The following is a 460-nucleotide window of genomic DNA, read 5'->3' on the forward strand; positions in this document are numbered from 1 at the left end:
GTTACACCAGATGAGGCTGAATTGGTGGGGGTAGGGGAAGAGTGAAAGCATTAAATAAAGCCAAAAGGATAAAAGGCTCTCTATAATGATAAAACACAAAATCCACAATGAAGACATTGCAGTCATGAATTCTTTATAAGACAAATAAAGTAGCATTAAAATTCATTAAGTGGAATGTATAAGAAATAGAAAAATAAATAGAAAGGCATTAGAAGTAGGAGATCCTAATTTACTTTTCTTAGTTCATGACAGATAAAGAAGGAAGGGGAGGAGGGTGTTTGTGGGGCAGAGGCGCTGACCTACAGGCCCAGAGACACCTGGGGGGCGGCCTGGAGGAGCCTTCTGTAGGGACCCCGAGGCCTAGTGCTGGTGGCCCGTGGGAATGCGTGCCCAGCAGGGGACCCAGGAGTCCAGCAGGTCCTCCCCGGGGAGCCGTGGGCACACGGGCCGTGGCGTCCAC

At 48.7% G+C, this 460-nt stretch overlaps 1 protein-coding gene across 1 annotated transcript in view; it reads right to left on the reverse strand.

Moving 5' to 3' along the window:
* ANKMY1 (ankyrin repeat and MYND domain containing 1) overlaps positions 1–460 on the reverse strand; it is a 38,494-nt gene that overhangs the window by 6,520 nt on the left and 31,514 nt on the right. The window lies entirely within an intron of this gene.

Source organism: Pteropus alecto, unplaced genomic scaffold, assembly GCF_000325575.1.
Source record: "Pteropus alecto unplaced genomic scaffold, ASM32557v1 scaffold143, whole genome shotgun sequence".
In the NCBI taxonomy this organism is placed as follows: Eukaryota; Metazoa; Chordata; class Mammalia; order Chiroptera; family Pteropodidae; genus Pteropus; species Pteropus alecto.